General features: G+C 41.8%; 1 protein-coding gene across 1 annotated transcript in view; it reads left to right on the forward strand.

Annotated features, from left to right (window-relative positions):
- Positions 1 to 18,730, forward strand: part of EXOC3 (exocyst complex component 3) — a 569,566-nt gene that overhangs the window by 465,044 nt on the left and 85,792 nt on the right. The gene's annotated exons all lie outside the window — the stretch shown is intronic.

Consider the following 18,730-nt stretch of genomic DNA (forward strand, 5'->3'; position numbering starts at 1 on the left):
GTTGAGGCTGCTGCATTGATGGCAATGTTGAGGCTGCTGCATTGATGGCAATGTTGAGGCTGCTGCATTGATGGCAATGTTGAGGCTGCTGCATTGATGGCAATGTTGAGGCTGCTGCATTGATGGCAATGGTGCGGCTGCTGCATTGAAGGCAATGGTGCGGCTGCTGCATTCATGGCAATGGTGCGGCTGCTGCATTCATGGCAATGGTAAGGATGCTGCATTGATGGCAATTGTGAGGATGCTGCATTGATGGCACTTGTGAGGCTGCATTGATGAGGCTGCAGATGGGCATTGATCAAGCTGCATTGATGGCAATGGTGAGGCTGCAGATGGGCACTGACCTTTATTTTGCTTCAAAGTTCCTTATTTAAAATTTAAGTTTTTTTCCTGAAACTTCCCTCTTAAAATGAATGTGCGTGTTATATGCCTGTGCGTGTTATACACCAATAAATACGGTACTTGTATCCACCCTGCAGCTATTACATCTGCCACAGGAGAAAAAACCTTTTCTAATAAATAATGTCATGGTCTTTGTTACCGGGGATCCACTATATTCTTGACCAGTTTATCTTTCAGGTTGGTTGGCTCGCTTATATATAAATCTTGGCTTATGTGGGATGAGTGGTTTTAGAATGTCATCAAGTTTTAATACATTCCAATATTTACTGATAATACTTTCGACCTGTTTGTGTTGAAGATTAAAATCCTTTACTTAAGCAAAGCGTAATTTCTGTCTAACCTGTGCTGGTTTGTTAACTAACAATGTGTCTCTTTCTATTTTTCCCACCTCTGGTCTTTTCTTATCAATGAAGTCATGGTCGTAACCCTTCATAGTAAATTTGCTTGCCAGCTGTAATGACTGTTCCTCATCACTTATGGAGGAACAGTTTCCTTTAATCCTGAGAAACTGTCCCCTCGGTATGTTGACCAACCACGGCTTGTGATGACAGCTGTTATGCTTAATATATGAATTCCTATCCGTCACTTTAAAATGGGTTTTTGTAACTAATTTATTATTTTCATTAATGATTTCTAGGTCTAGAAAGTGTATTTTGTTATGGCTGAATTCCCAAGTCAGTGTAATACTTTTATTGTTCCGATTCATCCCTACCATGAATGCATAGCCCACCTGGTCAATTAAAAATGTATAATAGATTTATTGATGACCTGATTATTTTCTGGGAAGGTAGTGAGCAAGAGTTTAATGCATTCATGGTAGAGATGAATCGGAACAATAAAAGTATTACATTGACTTGGGAATTCAGCCATAAAAAAATACACTTTCTAGACCTAGAAATCATGAATGAAAATAAATTAGTTACTAAAACTCATTTTAAAGCGACAGTTAGGAATACAGAGGGGGTAGTCTATGCCCTCTAGTGCCCATGTGGGTAGAACAAAACGAGCAATGCATGTAAGAATTAAAGAACATGTTTATCAAATAGTAAAAGGAAGATTACCTATATCATCATTTCAGGATGGTACATAACAGACAGGTGTCAGGAATTACATTTTTGGGCCTAGAAAAATATAAAAAACACTGGAGGGGGCAGTCACTGTGTCAGAACACTTAGCCAAAGAGAATCCTGGTGGGTATATGAATTGGGCACGTTGGCGCCCAGAGGACTTAATAAGGAATTTGATCTTAATTGCTTCCTGGCTCATTTTTAATTTTAATTTTTATAATATTTCTGATTATAATGATATCCCAGAGGGTTTTGGTTGACTTCAGTAAGATTAGTGCGATGCTGGATATTTACCTTTTTAGTATATATTTTATCACCTTGTAAGAATATGTATGTATATTTTATTTTCAATTTTTAATAATCATATATGCAGTGGGGATGCAAATTTTCAGACCCCCTTACATTTTTCACTCTTTGTTATATTGCAGCCATTTGCTAAAATAATTTAAGTTCATTTTTTTCCTCATTAATGTACACACAGCACCCCATATTGACAGAAAAACACAGAATTGTTGACATTTTTACAGATTTATTAAAAAAGAAAACCTGAAATATCACATGGTCCTAAATATTTAGACCCTTTGCTCAGTATTTAGTAGAAGCACCCTTTTGATCTAATACAGCCATGAGTCTTTTTGGGAAAGATGCAACAAGTTTTTCACACCTGGATTTGGGGATCCTCTGCCATTCCTTCTTGCAGATCCTCTCCAGTTCTGTCAGGTTGGATGGTAAACGTTGGTGGACAGCCATTTTTAGGTCTCTCCAGAGATACCCAGTTGGGTTTAAGTCAGGGCTCTGGCTAGGCCATTAAAGAACAGTCACGGAGTTGTTGTGAAGCCACTACTTTGTTATTTTAGCTGTGTGCTTAGGGTCATTGTCTTGTTGGAAGAAAAACCTTTGGCCCAGTCTGAGGTCCTGAGCACTCTGGAGAAGGTTTTCGTCACTTGGCCACATTCATCTTTCCCTCGATTGCAACCAGTCGTTCTGTCCCTGCAGCTGAAAAACACCCCCACAGCATGATGCTGCCACCACCATGCTTCACTGTTGGGACTGTATTGGACAGGTGATGAACAGTGCCTTGTTTTCTCCACACATACCACTTAGAATTTAGGCCAAAAAGTTCTATCTTGGTCTCATCAGACCAGAGAATCGTATTTCTCACCATCTTGGAGTCCTTCAGGTGTTTTTAAGCAAACTCCATGCGGGCTTTCATGTGTCTTGCACTGAGGAGAGGCTTCCGTTGGGCCACTCTGCCATAATGCCCTGACTGGTGGAGGGCTGCAGTGATTATAGACTTTCTCCCATCTCCCGACTGCATCGCTGGAGCTCAGCCACAGTGATCTTTGGGTTCTTCTTTACCTCTCTCACCAATGCTCTTCTCCCCCGATAGCTCAGTTTGGCCGGACGGCCAGCTCTAGGAAGGGTTCTGGTCGTCCCAAACGTCTTCCATTTAAGGATTATGGAGGCCACTGTGCTCTTAGGAACCTTAAGTGCAGCAGAAATTTTTTGTAACCTTGGCCAAATCTGTGCCTTGCCACAATTCTGTCTCTGTCTCTTGACTTCATGATTCTCATTTGCTCTGACATGCACTGTGAGCTGTAAGGTCTTATATAGACAGGTGTGTGGCTTTCCTAATCAAGTCCAATCAGTATAATCAAACACAGCTGGACTCAAATGAAGGTGTAGAACCATCTCAAGGATGATCAGAAGAAATGGACAGCACCTGAGTTAAATATATGAGTGTCACAGCAAAGGGTCTGAATACTTAGGACCATGTGATATTTCAGTTTTTCTTTTTTAATAAATCTGCAAAAATGTCAACAATTCTGTGTTTTTCTGTCAATATGGGGTGCTGAGTGTACATTAATGAGGAAAAAAATTAACTTAAATGATTTTAGCAAATGGCTGCAATATAACAAAGAGTGAAAAATTTAAGGGGGTCTGAATACTTTCCGTCCCCACTGTATAACCATTTATGAAAGATGTATGGGCTTTCGCCTTATATGTTAAGGCTGGGCTGCATTTCTATATATTTTATATAGCTTACATAGTTTTTTGATCTTGATGTCAATATAGTATTGATAAGTGCAGCCATTGAGCAGTCACTTCTAGATATGGGATGGTTGCAACGATACCAGCAATAGGTTCCCCAGCAGTATTAGCTAATAGCTCAATAAGGATTTATATCATTGCTGTTTTATGTATTACCACTAGGTGTAACCCTTTTATATTGAATTCTATGTGTGAACATGGTGATCCAATATATACGGATACCAGCTTACATGTACACTATGTAATTAGGATTTTGCTCTGGTCTTTTTAAAGTGGAGGATATTAGATTTTGAAGAGTGCATTAACTGCTGTGATAGTATGGCAGGAGGGGCCACCAGACCACTGCTGTTTTCTAACTAATAATGAAGGGCTACGAGAAAATGGCGGCGATCAGTGACCTACTCCATCTGAAACAGCGAGCTACAAGAAAATGGTGGATTTTGCAGCTACAGTAAGCATCCGTGTGGTATAGGGTGGAATATCCATCGGACATAGAGCCAGTATACAATAAAGAAAAATGGAAGGGGGGGGGGGAGTGGAAGATGAACACATCAACATTTCAAGTACATGTTTCACCATCCTCCAACTATTTGTTCCAGACCTGCTCATACTTAAGCGGACATCCTCTATGTGCATAAATCAGCTTCTTATATGGGAGAGTGTCATTCATTTCTTTTTTCCAGCACTGAGTTGTGGGGGGGTAGGGCCTGCATCCAAGTACGGGCTATCGCTTTTCTGGCCAAGAATAGCGTTTCGTGTAGAAGGGTACAAAGGGGTTTGTCAGCGTCTAAGTCTGGCAACAGACCGAGCAGACACATCTTTGGTTCTAGGGTAGCTTGGAGAGCCCATCTGATCGTGCAGGAAGCGTATCACTTGTATCCAGTATGCTTGGATAGCTGGGCAGGACCATATAAGGTGATAGAAGGAGCCTGGGGTGTGGTCTCATAGACGGCATCCTGGATTATACGTGGGTTTGAAAGCGCTATCCGCTTGGGAGTCAGATATGTCCTATGTATAATATACAGCTGCGTGAGGCGGTCCGACAGCTTGGGGGAGACCTTTTTTACATCTTCTAAGATTGCATCCAAATCCTCATCCTCAATTATTCCAACGTCCGCCTCCCATCTAGTCTTAGCAGTATAGGCCAAGGCTATGGTATTGGGAAGCCGGATGGTGGAGTAGAGGGTGGAGATTAGTTTAGCTGGCTTAGCACCTGTGATTGTGTCAACTATAGAGGGGACTGTCAGGGATGGGTTGGAGCCAGCAAACTGAGTTTGTATAGCGTGGCGGAGTTGTAAATACCTGAAAAGGAGGTGATTGGGAAGTGAGAATTCATCTTTTAGCCTTTGGAATGTTTTAAGTCCCGTAGTGGTCATGATCTGGTGTACGTACAGGATCCTATTACATATCCAAACCGCAGGCTCTGGGATGGACAATAATTCAGGCAGGCGTGTATTGAACCAGAGGGGGGTGTGAGAATGAACCTGTGGAGCCCCAAGTTTTTGTAATGCAATCCGCCATACCCTACGGTGATGTGTCAGCATGTCTGCTTTGTGTTGGGGGGTACGTCCTGTCATTGGGGCCCTTAGGACTGATTGAAGTTGGGTATGGACTGGGTTATCAGGGTGTTCACAGAGTAGTAGCTGGTATCTTGGTAGCTCGTCTTTGTCAAAATGATAGAAGTGGGACAATTGGGAGGCAACTGGAAGAGCAGTTCCTCCCAATGTCACTGGGTTCTTCAGTATTCTCTAAGGTAATTTGTGTCTGCTGTGTCCCCATATAAATGAATTAAGAATTGATTCAATTGTTTTGAAAAATGTTTGTGGTATATATAGGGGGCATACTACACTAAATAGAGTATCTTTGGGAGGAGTATCAATTTGACTAGACTGATGCGTCCCATAATCCCCAGGGGTATTCTGGCCCAATTTTGTGTCTTAGTCTTTATCAGGGTATACAGGGGTTCAATATTTAAGAGTGTGTAGTCTGTGAGTGATCTAGTAACTTGCACTCCAAGGTATTTGATCAAGGAGACCCTGGGGAGAGCCAGAGGAGGGGATGTGTGTGTGTGTGTGTGTGGGGGGGGATGGTCAATCGGAAGGATCTGGGATTTAGAAGCACTATAGCACTTTAACCTCCCTGACGGTATTCCCGAGTGTGGCTCGGAGTGGATTTTCAGTACCAAAAGCGGTAACCCCGAGCCACACTTGGGATCGCATCGCAGGATCCAGGTACAGTTACTTACCTTGTCCCCAGGATCCTGCGATGTCCTCCCCGCTCTGTGTGCGAGCCGTCCTCTGCTTGATGTATCACAGTGTCGGGCTCCGTTCCCGTTTGCAACGCTCGCAGGGAACGGAGCACGGCGCCAAATTCAAAAAGTGAAACACGCACTATACATACAGTACACTGTAATCTTACAGATTACATTACTGTATGAAATTATTTCACATCCCTTTTGTCCCTAGTGGTTTGTCCAGTGCCCTGCATGTAGTTTTATATTATAAATACTGTTCTTTCTGCCTGGAAACTGGAGATTGTCCATAACAACCAAAACCATCCCCTTACATCAAAAGTGGTTTTAGACCAGCTAGAAAACAGCGATAATAAATTAGAATCACTTGCAGAATTGAGCGATAGTGATTTATGGGGAAATTCGTCATCAAACACTGAAAGTAATGACAGCGACAATTCTGCAACTGAGCAAATTTCAGTGTTTTTGATTTGATTACATTATTGAATATTTTTTTTATTATTATATAATTATTAATATTTATTTATTATAATTTATGATTTTGTGTTTCAAACTTTATCATACCCGGGATGTCTACTAGACTCTAAAAATTACAGGCCTACAATATAAAACGCCAAATTTCTATGCAAAAGAATTGTACCACTTTGAGCATCAAAAATCTGAAATAATCATACCGCCAGGGAGGTTAAAAGGCGTTTTTTATTTATTTGAAATGTGAGTTGTATATATGTGGAGTTCTGTTTGCAATTAAAAAATGTTAAATGCTATCATGCTATTGCATACCTCTGTCATTTCCCGCATGTGATGTATATGAGGAGAGTCTCTGAACATACCAGGAGAAAATAGTGACCCCTGAGCTGGGCTATTATCAGAATTAGCAGGTGGCCTGTGTTCCATACAAGTGTCTCATAAACCTGCATAGGATAAAGGAAGCAAAGGAGGATCTCTGCAGGCTATTGCTATCAATTACAGGCTTATTTTTTAAGCCCCTAAGGTGAGAGTACACCTGGTGGGGGTTGTGTGTGCACAACACATGAAAACACAATTATCACATAATTGTTAATATTGTTAATAGTTGATGTTAATATGGACTTTTGCTGTTTAGTTTAAACACTCATCAAGGGTTAATTGAAAGTCACGGAGCACAAGCACTTTATTTTCATATATATGAACTGTTGTTGTTTAGTTTAATAACCTCATTGAGGACTGAATGCAACATCACGGAGCACGAGCACTTTATTTTTTATTTATAGTGTTTATATGTTGTTATGCTTTAGACCAGGGGTACTGAATTAAAATTCAAGGAGGTCCAGTCGACAAAAGTTTCTTTGGGCCGAGGTCCGAATCTCAAGTCTGTGCTATGACTCAGAAAGATTGTAGTCACTGTATGTCTATCAAAACATGAGAAATGTACAATTTCCTTAGCATTTGAACAATATTTATTGTTAAGTTTCAGTTACAACATTAAACATGTGGACAGTTGGAACTAGGATAGCTTTACATTTGCTCTTGTCTTTGTATGGAAAACAAACAACTATTTTTAACAAAAACATGGAAACAAATCAATAACTCTTTAATAAAACATAAAAAGCACATCAATTTTTCAAGTAAAAGAAATAAGCACCTTCTGACTTAAACAACTAAAGGTGTCAATTTGAAAAAGTGCACAAATTATCCTCAGTTTTATTTCAATTTTTTTTACCACCCAAAAACCTTCCCTGTCTAGTGAGAAAAATGGGCTTTTGATTTTTTGATTGTCCTGCCAGTAGTTTGAATCTTGGCTTAAATTGAGTTACTGCCATTCTCATGCACATATGTAGGTGCTCATTGGTGAGCCTGGAACGATACTTCGTTTTAATAATGTTCATAGTAGAGAAAGCTGACTCACAGCTGTACGTAGATCCAAACATGGTCAAGGTGTGTAGTGCTACCTTGATTAGACAAGGGAAATCGGTCTCGGGCACAGTCTGTAGCCTGAAGTTAGCCAGACCAGTTCCTCCAAAGTGCTCTCTTAGTGCAACATTTGTTTGCAGGTCAATCATTTCTGTCTGTAGAGATCCCTCGTGTGCCCACTTGAAGGTCTGCATCACCTCCTTTGAAAACACTCTGACATCTTTAATGAGGAATGGATTGTGGATGAACAGGAGGATCTGCTGTCCAAGACTGAAGCTATCATACCTTTTACTGAAGTTTCCAATGAGTTTATTTATGAAGTCAACAAAAGGAGAAACATCTCTCTTTCCTTGAATCTGTTCTTTCACCTTTGTGAAATGCAAGCACTCTCCTTGCAGATCTTCTTTGAACAAATCCAGTTTTCTCTGGAAGGAGCGGACAGCGGTCATCAAATCACAGATAGAATTGTTCTTGCCCTGGAGCTTTAAATTGAGTTCATTAAGGTGTGATGTTATGTCCACTAGGAAAGAGATATTATCCATTGTGCTCTCATCTTGTAAAAACAGTGAACACTGTCTTGCTTTCTGACTTTTGAGTTGCGCTAAGAAAGCCGCTACCTCTGTTCGAATGGAACAAAAGCGTTCCAATACATTGCCTTTACTTAGCCATCTAACATTGTTGTGAAGTAAAAGGTCATTTGCATTTGCCTCAACTTCTTTAAGAAACTCTCTTAGTAAACAATGTTGATGGGATGAGGATACCCTGAGGAAGTTGATGAGTTTCATCATTGTGTCCATGATTTCTGCAAACTTGTCTGACAGAATGGCACACAGGATAGTCTGGTGAATAATACAGTGGTAAGAAATAAGGTCAGGGTTGTCCTCTTTCAGTCGTGCCACAGCTCCTCTCTCCTTTCCTACCATGGCAGGGGCACCATCTGTGGTAACTGAGACCACTTTTTTCAGATCGATCTTCCTCTTTCTCAGAATCTCCTTAATGGCCTCATACATGTCTTGTCCTCTTGTGTGTGTCTCAAGTGGTGTTACACCTAACAGGTCCTCACATAGTTCTTTTGTTTCTTTGTGAAAAAATCTTACATACACCAAAAGCTGGGCATTATCAGTTATATCTGTTGATTCATCAATGGCTAAAGAAATGCATAATGCACTCTGAATCGCTGCATCAAGTTGTCCCAATAAGTTCTCTGTTAATATTTCAGTCTTTTTCGTTGCTGTTGATGCTGACCCGCTCAGCAAGGCTCATGTGTCAGTGTTCAGCTTAAGTAAACTATTTGGCGCCCAGACGTGCGCGCATGCGTGCACATTGGCGCGCGTCTGTGTGCGCGCGCCAATACAAGTCCCTTTTACACACACTGGTGTGCCCGTGCTTGTGTGCAGGTACGCATCTGTTAGCCAGACTTCTCTTACACACGGTTTCGCAACAAATGAGACAAACTGGTTTTAAACTTCCCATAGGAAGAATGAACATATATTGGTCTGTCCATTCATCTTTGAAGACTCGGTTTTCAGTGTGTACCTTACTTTTCTTGGCACAAGCCATGCTCTCTGTCGTTTTTGCTACGGTTTCCTCCACACACTTTGGTAATACTCTGTAAATGTCCCCATTAGTTTTCCCCCTTACATCAGTTGCCCTATTAGAGTAATTCATTACATTGGGTGCCCCATCAGACTACCCCCAAAAATTAGTTGCCAACGGCAGAGTACTCTCTTACATCAGGTATTCTTGTCAGAGTGCCCACTTACATCAGGTTTCTGCAATGGAAGGCCCCCTTACAGCTGGTGTCTCCCATCAGTGTGCCCCCTTATATAATTTGTCGCCATCAGAGTGCCCCATTATATAAAGGTGCCCCCTTACATAGGGTGTCCTCATCAGAGTGCCCCCTTACATTAGGTGTCACCATAAGTGTGCCTCCTTACATCAGGTGTCCCCTGCAGTTCAGGTGTGCCCATCAGAGTGCACTTTAAATTAGGTGTGTTCATCAGAGTGCCCCTTTACATCAATTGTCCCCATCACAGTGCCCTCTTACATCAGGTGTCCCCATCACAGTGCTCCTTTACATCAGGTGTCCCCATCACAGCGCTCCTTTACATCAGGTGTCCCCATCACAGCGCTTCTTTACATCAGGTGTCCCCATCACAGTGCTCCTTCAAATCAGGTGTCCCCATCACAGTGCCCCTTTACATCAGGTGTCCCCATCACAGTGCCCCTTTACATCAGGTGTCCCCATCACAGTGCTCCATTACATCAGGTGTCCCCATCACAGTGCTTCTTTACATCAGGTGTCCCCATTACAGTGCCCCTTTACATCAGGGTCAAGGTCAAAACACAGGCCGGGGTCACAGGAAGGCAGACAGAAGTCCAAGAGGCGTCTCAGGTACAAGCCGGGTCAAACACAGGAACAGATCAGATTCAGGTAACAGGTACTAGCTGAAAGACCACTCGGCAAGGCTCATGTGTCAGTGTTCAGCTTAAGTAACCTATTTGGCGCCCAGACGTGCACGCAATGGCGCGCGCCTGTGTGCACGTGCCAATACAAGTCCCTTTTACACACACTGGTGTGCCCGTGCTTGTGTGCAGGGACGCATCTGTTAGCCAGACTTCTCTTACATTGCCCCCCCCTCCCCCATGGGCAACCTCCGGATGCCCATCTGTAATTTCTTTTCAGGGTGAGCCTGGAAAAAAGCCTGTATCAACCTCTTGGCATGTAAATTGGACTCCGGTTCCCAAGAGTTGTCTTCAGGTCCGTAACCTTTCCATTTAATCAAAAACTGAATTACATTTCTTCTCCTTCTATAGTCCATAATGGCTTCCACCTCATACTCCTCATTACCGTTGACTAAAGTAGGTGCAGGTGTATCCGACTCACGACCAGGAAAAGGATCTAACCTTGCATTCTTCAGTAACGAGACATGGAAGACTGGATGGATCTTGTAATTCTCCGGCAGTGACAGTTCATAGGCTGCAGGGTTGATCTGTCTTTTGACAGGGAAGGGACCAATAAATCTTGGTCCGAATTTCTTAGATGGACAGGATAATTTTAAGTTGACAGTGGATAACCAGACCTTGTCTCCGATCTGGAGTTTTGGGTCCCCTCTTCTTTTCTTGTCAAAAAAATTGTAATTGTCCTGCTGTGCCTTGGAGATGTTCCTTTGTAAAACTTTATTGTTCAGTTGGAGGAAGTTTAATCTTTCCTGGACTGCAGGGACCAAGGAGTCGGGTAAGATGTCAGGTAGGAAACTTGGAAAGTATCCATAGTTTGCAAAAAACGGGGCTTGTCCCGTAGCTGAGTGAACTGCATCGTTGTATGCAAACTCTGCCAGGGGTAACAGTGGCAAAATTTAAAAGTGTTGATAGAAGATCCACCACCACTCAAATCAGGGGCTTACCGGAAAGATTGGACTCAGATGGGTGTACACCCACTGAGTCAATCAAGCTTGTAAACGTGGGGATCCACGGTGATGTCTGTATAACATAAACGCTAATCCAGGTGACCCAGGTGCTTGCAAGGATATATATGGCAAAGGGGACAAATCCACTCAGGCATCCAGAGTCTCCAAAGGTCGCCAAGTTCCTTTCCTGCAGTCAGTGCAACTGCAAAACACTCCATGGGGGGCTCACTCACCATGTCCCCATCACAGTGCCCCTTTACATCAGGTGTCCCCATCACAGTGCCCCTTTACATCAGGTGTCCCCATCACAGCGCCCCTTTACATCAGGTGTCCCCATCACAGCGCCCCTTTACATCAGGTGTCCCCATCACAGCGCCCCTTTACATCAGGTGTCCCCATCACAGCGCCCCTTTACATCAGGTGTCCCCATCACAGCGCCCCTTTACATCAGGTGTCCCCATCACAGCACCCCTTTACATCAGGTGTCCCCATCACAGCGCCCCTTTACATCAGGTGTCCCCATCACAGCGCCCCTTTACATCAGGTGTCCCCATCACAGCGCCCCTTTACATCAGGTGTCCCCATCACAGCGCCCCTTTACATCAGGTGTCCCCATCACAGCGCTCCATTACATCAGGTGTCCCCATTACAGCACCCCTTTACATCAGGTGTCCCCATCACAGCACCCCTTTTACATTAGGCATTCCCGTCAGAGTGCCCCCTTACTTCAGATGTCCCCATCAGAGTCCCCCTTAACATAAAATGTGCCCATCAGCGTGCCCCTTAGCATAAAATAAGGGTCACCTTTTATGTTAAGGGGCACTCTGATGGGCACATTTTATTTTAAGGGGCATGCTGATGGGTATATTTTTAATGTACACACCGATAGGCATATTTTGTTGGGCACATTTTGTTTGCCCCTTAACAAAATATGCCCATTGGTGTGTACATTAAAAATATACCCATCAGCGTGCACCTGAAAAAATAATTTTTGCCCATCAGAGTGCCCCTTAACATAAAAGGTGACATCAGCGTGACCCTTATTTTATGTTAAGGGGCACGCTGATGGGCAAATTTTATTTTAAGGGGCACGCTTATAGGTATATTTTTAATGTGCACATCAGGTGTTCTTGTCTTGTTCGTCTTGCACAGTGGTGAGCCAAGGTCTGCACCTGTGATCCATCCTGCACCTGAGTTTGCTTGGAGCGGTGTGCTTCTCTCTGTTCTTTGCGGCATATTTTGTTAAGGGGCACGCTGATGGGCACAACAAAATGTGCCCAACAAAATATGCCCATCGGTGTGTACATTAAAAATATACCCATCAGCGTGCCCCTTAACAAAATATGCCCATCAGCGTGCTCCTTACAAAAAAAGCCCAGCAGTGTGCATATTAAAAATATACCCATCAGCGTGCCCCTTATCAAAATATGCCCATCAGCGTGCTCCTTACAATTAAAGCCCAGCAGTGTGCATATTAAAAATATAACCATCAATGTGCCCCTTATCAAAATATGCCAAACAGCGTGCACAATAAAAATATACCCATGAATGATAACTAGTTAATGTGGCCCACATACCTTGAATGCAGGAGGGCACAACTGAAATGTTGAACGGGCAGAAGCTGCGGATTATACCCTGCAAGGAGAGCCAGGACCCGGGAATCGAGAACCGCGGGCAGCAGGGGGCGGGGCGCGCATGTGACGTCACGCCCCTACTCGCAGCCAATGAGTGTGAGCCCGTCTTCTTTCAACTCCGAGAGACGCGGCCAGGAGCAGGGGGCGGCACACGCACACAGCGTCACTGGTTGCTGGGGAAACCCGCGGTCCCAGCAAACCAGTGATTGCTGACATATACAACTACACTGGCAGCATGGCGGTCCGGGCAGAAGCTCCGCTCGGTCTGGACTCGGACCGCGGCCCGCCATTTAATGATGGCTGCTTTAGACATTTATGTTATATATAGTGTTTACTGGATTTATATATTTATATAGTATTGTTTCTATATTTATCAGCGCTGCACAGTGTGTTATATAGATTGCATTATCACCATCTGGGGAAGTGCGGGCAGCTGATTATAGTTACATAACCTGTGTTTATTTTAGGTTAATTTAGGCTTAGTGTGGCAGCTCACAAGGCTTTTACCCATTGTTTCCTCGTTAATGCTATCCATACAGGAAAAATCGGCCGAAATTCAGTCATTTAGCCAGTTCGTTCGTATTTCTGCCAGTTAATGGGCACAAAATCAATAATCGTTGGGACGTTTTTGAGCCGAAAAAAAACAAGGACAAATTTGGACATTTTCTGCCGAACGAACGATAAATTGAAAGGTTAATGTGTTTCCCGTCCGAACTGTTTGCACTAGGTATATGTAAAAAAATGAACAAATAATTTATGTCCACTGAACGATTTATCAGTCATTACATGATCACACACACGATCGTTTGCTCTCACGGCCAAATGTCCGTTTTTTCTAAAATGGGTTCGGCCAATTTTTCATGTAGTGTGTGGCCAGCATAAGCAAGCATTACTTTTTTTTATTTCACAGACCTTCTGAAAGCACGCATGATTTCTCCATTTGTTTTCGTCTTTAGTCTATTTACAAATGTTATATCACTCCTTGTCCTTCCTAGCAGCTCTTTGAAATTCACAATTTGACTCTTTTACAAGATTTTCATCTTTCTTGATTTTAGCCTCTCTTCTCTTTTGTGCATTTTCACTGTATCTGTCGTCTGCCATCCACTTTTACTTGGTTTTTATTTTGTCCTCTGATTCTTGTTATACTGAGTGCTTTATCAGTTTGACATTAAGCTTGCACATTAACGCCTCATGATCTGGTCCAGAATCCACTCCAGGCCCTGTCTTTTTAAATAAAATTGAGCTTTTCCATTTTTTGGCACAGAAATTATAGTTTGCTTGATTTAGATAAAGTTCATCTGGTTATTTTCAGGTGTGTAAATGTCAATTGCTGAAGTAATGTTTTAGTAATAAAATAAAAAAGAATTATTGATGCGCTCTAATCCAAAAATCGGCTTGTGTGTGACTCAAAATAAAGATAAAATAAATAAATACCACTGATATATACACATATGGACAATGTGTCAGTGCTAATACATGTGCACCTTAGTGAAATATAACTTAGTGACAAAACTAAATAATATGATTATATAAATAATAATTAGATGTGCAGCTGGAAAATAAAAGAAAAATCCTCTTAATTAGAGCAATAATCACCAAATAGTCTCTAATAAAGGTAATCTTCCTCCATTAAAATCACAGTCATTCCTAGAGACATCATGACATTTCTAAATTAACTTTTTAAATGTTATAATGTTACTTTGTATCAGGATGCTGGATTCTCTTCTTATTAGCAGGTTTAGGAAGAAATGATGGCTTGCGCTTTTACACAGATAAACATGTAAAGGAAAAACAAATTTATCATTGCGCAAACATCAGATAAAGAATGCATCCACTAGTAGCACAGATAGTAAGACACTCACATATCCTTGTATGTGTTTAACCGGTTCAATACAGGGCATTTTCACCCCCTTCCTTCCCAGGCCAATTTTTAGTTTTCAGCGCTGTCGCACTTTAAACGACAATTTGCGCGGTCATGCGACGTTGTACCCAAAAAAAATTGACGTCTTTTTCCCCCACAAATAGAGCTTTCTTTTGGTGGTATTTGATTACCTCTGCGGTTTTTATTTTTTGCGCTATAAACAAAAGAAGAGCGACAATTTTGAAAAAAACACAATATTTTTTACTTTTTGCTATAATAAATATCCCAATTTAAAAAAAAAAAAAATTTTTTCCTCAGTTTCGGCCGATACGTATTCTTCTACATATTTAATACGGGATAAATATACAGGATAGATTTATGGCATTTTTTTTTAAAAAATTATTTATTTATTTTTTTTACTAGTAATAGCGGCGATCGCGATTTTTTTTCGTGACTGCGACATTATGGCGGACATATCAGACACTTTTGACACATTTTTTTGGTACCATTCACATTTATACAGCGATCAATGCTATAAAATTGCATTGATTGCTGTGTAAATGTGACAGGCAGTGAAGGGGTTAACCACTAGGGGGACACAAGGAGTTAAGTATGTTTCCTAGGGAATGATTCTAACTGTAGGGGGCGGGGACGTACAAAGGGAGGAGACCGATTGGTGTTCTGCTGTACTGGGAACACAGATTGCTCTCCTCTGAACTGACAGGACGTGGATCTGTGTGTTTACACACACAGATCCACGGTCCGGTCCGGTTAACGGGCAATCGCGGGTGCCCGGCAGACATCGCGGCCGCCGGGCACACGCAACGGGTCCCGAGCAACGCAGCGGGCGCACGCGCCCCCTAGACGGCCGGGAATCCCAGGCCATCATATGACGTCCACCCAGGATGGGAGATCCCATCTGTGGAAGTCATTTGTCTATGGCCCGGTGCTGAAGTGGTTAAGGCACGAGAGGAAAGGATCAGTCAGCCGCTACAAGCGCAGCTCCTCCAAAAGCCGCCGCTGCTTTTCTCAGATCTCGTTACAGCAGTTTTCGTAACTAGCTCCTCCCACATGTTACGTCACAGACCACATGACTTTCTCAAGGATCCTTGTGCTACTAGTGGATGCATTCTTTATCTGATGTTTGCGCAATGATACATTTGTTTTTCCTTTACATGTTTATCTGTGTAAAAGCGCAAGCCATCATTTCTTCCTAAACCTGCTAATAAGAAGAGAATCCGGCATCCTGATACAAAGTAACATTTTAACATTTAAAAATTTAATTTAGAAACGTCATGATGTCTCTAGGAATGACTGTGATTTCAATGGAGGAAGATTAACTTTATTAGAGACTATTTGGTGATTATTGCTCTAATTAAGAGGATTTTTCTTTTCTTTTCCAGCTGCACATCTAATTATTATTTATATAATCATATTATTTAGTTTTGTCACTAAGTTATATTTCACTAAGGTGCACATGTATTAGCACTGACACATTGTCCATATGTGTATACTGTATATCAGCGGTATTTATTTATTTTATTTTTATTTTGAGTCACACACATGCCGATTTTTGGATTAGAGCATGTCAATAATTCTTTTTTATTTTATTTTCAATGGGTGCCTGAAACACACTTTTAATTGACTGCAGCTTAATCCTCACAATAACCTTAGAGTTTATCGCGATCAAAATGTATACACTTGTTTCAACATTTGGGTGATTGTACACATTTAGTTGGTGGCTCAATCATCTCTGGGATATTTTTGGCGTGATTGTTATGGTATTTATATTTTTATATATTTTTTCAATATTCCATTTCAGCGCTTAAGTATTTTTTTTTTTCACAATGTTTTAGTAATGAAGAGCTCATTGTAGTTGCAACTAATATTTTTTTCTGCTGCATTTTTTCTGTTTCCATGACTGTTGTCAGTGTATTTCCTTCCTGCTTACTTCCTACCTTGGCATCCCAGTCAGCAATTATAGCTGTAAAACTTGTTTATTGATCTGGTAAATCTAAGCCCAACTATTTCATATGGGTTTGTGGCCAAAATCTACAAACTGATCATTCACAGTGACAGTCTTGTTAATGTCTTTGCAGATTGGTAAACCCACCCCATAAGTTTTTTTACCGGAATAGTAGATTGTATTGTCTCCCAGACTGAAGACCTGCAATCTACATTATTTTCAGATTCAATATGCCTGGTTTATCTTGATTTGTGCTATTCATGTTTAAACTTTCTATAATGAGTCTGTTTTTACAGCTTCAGATTTTCTTTCTTGCAACATTCATGCCAATCTGCTGTCACTATATTGAAATTTCTTCTATTGTGTCTATCCCTATGGATTTCTTAGTAAAAGTACAGTGGCTTACTATTGTTTTCTTCCACGCAGTTTAGCGTTTTGTCACCTCTGTAATTATTCACCATTGGCATTGTCAACAAGGCACCATGTAAAAAAAAAATTACCAGACAGAAGGAAGATCCATGTGAGCCCCAGTAGGCAGTTGGATCATTTTTATGGTCGAAAACCTTGTTCGATTAGATTTTTGTTAATGTAAAGTTAAATATTAGTTACCAGAAAGTCATTTAAGAATATGTTAACCCAACATTTCAAAGCCCTGATATGTGCTGTACGGTGTACTTGAATTAAAAAGTATCCTGTTTTATTTGTATTGCTTGCTTTGTGTGCAATACCTGGTGTTCCTGCCAATCCCTCTGCTTTCCTATTAAAAACTGACAACATTAGGCATGAGAGCACAGTGTGGTCAGTTTTCTGGCTGTGCTGGGAGCTCAACCTGTTCTCCTCCAATGAGTAGACTTGTGCTGGCATGCCTTAACACACACACAGCCATTTCAAGGGAATACCAGTGTGCTGCTAATTCTCTGAGCTCCTTATCCAGCTGAGAACAGAGATTAATTGATCACTTCTAAAAAAAAAAGGGAAAAAATGTATTTATAATGTTTTTTATTGAAAAGAATGCAACAGATACAATTAGGAGGTAATTGAAGAACATACAATCAGTAGTTAACCTCATACAACCAATACTCTGAGATATACTGCAGAGGAGAAAGGCAAATACTTATGGTATCAAAAAAAAAAAGAGATACTGCTTGTAATAAATTGCCATAACCCCTCCGATCAATTTGCGTTAGGGGCAGTCTCTCCTTTCTGAATAAAAAGAGAGATCAGCCTGGTCACTGTGGGAAGTTTATAATGGTGTGTATTACTAAGTTCTGCGCACACCATTCTTTTTTTTTTTTTTAAATAACTGAAGTCAGGTAGAAATCAGGGATAGACCTAGGTGAGGAAAAGAATACTAGAGGGGGATAGAGAGAGAGTGGGGAGGAGAGAAAGAAAGAAGAGAGAAAAAAAAAAGGGGGAAGAGGGGGGGGAGGTGGCGGTAGCAATAAGGCGGGAGATGTGTCATCCCCGGGAGCCAGGGTCGTCAAGGCCTGTCAGACATTAGGGTTCACTGGCAAAAATCTTAAAATTTGTCAGGGAAGGGGTATTGGACCCAATGAAACCATCTGGTCTGATGTTCCTCCATCTTATCTCGCAGAACCAAAGTCAAGTCTTCCATCTGCTCTATATCCCTCACCCTTGCAAACCGTTGGCGCAGATTGTTGTTTCCATAGAGGCGGGATGCACGCTCGTGCAGCATTAAGAAGGTGATTGAGGACGGATTTATGATAACGTTTCCTTGATAAAGGGGTAAGGTTTAGCAGGACTGCGGCTGGGTTGTCCTGTAGGGAAATGTCAGTAAATTTATGTATGAGTTTGAGGACTGGTTCCCAAAAAGTTTTGAGCACTGGGCATTCCCAGAAGATGTGCATGTCCCCTGGTGAAGGCCACAGCTCCAACAGCAGTCCGTTTGGTTAGGGAATATCTTTGCCAGGACTGACAGGGTTCTATACCCGCGTGTAGTTATTTTATATGTGGTCTCCTGGTATTTACTACATAAAGCAGACTTCTGTGCAAAGAAAAGTATGTGCTCTTTTTGGGGTAGCGAGAATGTAATTCCCAGGTCTCCCTCCCATTTTACTAGATACGGGGGATCCTCAGCGGCATGGAGTTCCAACAAAGATTTATAGGCGGTAGATAGGGAACCCCGATTCGGGCCTTCCCCCAAACATAGTTCCTTGAGAGTGTGAAGTTTTCG

The sequence above is a fragment of the Aquarana catesbeiana genome, linkage group LG05 (genome assembly GCF_042186555.1).
Source record: "Aquarana catesbeiana isolate 2022-GZ linkage group LG05, ASM4218655v1, whole genome shotgun sequence".
Classification (NCBI taxonomy): Eukaryota; Metazoa; Chordata; class Amphibia; order Anura; family Ranidae; genus Aquarana; species Aquarana catesbeiana.